This window comes from Echinops telfairi, unplaced genomic scaffold, assembly GCF_000313985.2.
Source record: "Echinops telfairi isolate 266 unplaced genomic scaffold, ASM31398v2 ScPeMD7_7469;HRSCAF=8507_1, whole genome shotgun sequence".
In the NCBI taxonomy this organism is placed as follows: Eukaryota; Metazoa; Chordata; class Mammalia; order Afrosoricida; family Tenrecidae; genus Echinops; species Echinops telfairi.
In genome coordinates, this window is record NW_022111373.1 from 100,468,307 (window position 1) to 100,469,362 (window position 1,056).

The 1,056-nt window shown below is 40.4% G+C and overlaps 1 pseudogene; it reads right to left on the reverse strand.

Moving 5' to 3' along the window:
• Positions 1–1,056, reverse strand: part of LOC115873750 — a 141,573-nt pseudogene that overhangs the window by 81,882 nt on the left and 58,635 nt on the right.

Sequence of the window (1,056 nt, forward strand, 5' to 3'; positions counted from 1 at the left end):
ATATCTAATTATCTTTATAAATAAATATATTATATTATCAGGAATTTGGTTTTATCTCTCTCTAGAGAGAGAGATAACCCTGTCTAACACACCAGGTAAGACTGACCTGCAGGGGACAGAGTTCAAGGATACTTGTGATCGTCCCCTTTGTGGAAAATTCTCATTCAATCCAGAAATGTCCCACATCTGCCAGAAGTTTATACGGGTGAAAAGCCTGTTTATAATCATCTGGGTACAAAACCAAATTATTTTACATAAACATACCAAGTGTTTTATTTAATTTCATATACACTGACTTTTCCAGGAGGGAAATATACACTTTATATTGAGAAAAAGAGTGTTAAAAAAAAATCCAGACACCGTTCCCAGTATCAGAAAGCCATGTCACTACAATAAAACCACATCTGGTGTTTGTATTTCCAAGATGTCTGCCTGCATCAGCCAGCGTCGCGGTCACCCTTAGGGTGATTTGCCATCGAGTGCAAACATGTGCTGATGGTGTCTGATAGGGTGTTCACTGCTAGGTATTTGCTCTTTTGGAAGATAGTTTCTTATAAATGGCTGTTTCTCTTTTATAATACAATAAGGGCATTTTAGTTTTTGTTTTGCTTTATTGTAACATGCGTGGAAGGAAGATAGGTATTTCATTTCTGGAGCATGAGAAGGAGATTGACTACTATTTGCTATAAAAATGGGACATTGAGAACTACCGTCGCAGAGGATGAGCATCCAGGTGCCTTTCGAACCCTGTTCAGAGCCCTTACCATTCTCCCTCCTACTCCATGTGTTCAGAAGTAGACAAGACATAAAAGTTGCCCTTCCTACCTTCCTCACACCCCTGGGAACCTTGGGAAAGCTCCCACTTGGAAATTGACGGGATTAAGTTAGAGTTCTGGCCTTGAACTTGATGGTTAATTGCACATTCCAGGCCCTCAGGGAGATCAACGCCCATTTAAACATGATGTTAGCCAACTTTACCCAGTTCCTGATCTCTGCTACTGTGATTCTCAGAAAGATTTTGGTGACCTAGTAAGCCTGTGTGCTTGCTGCTCAGGA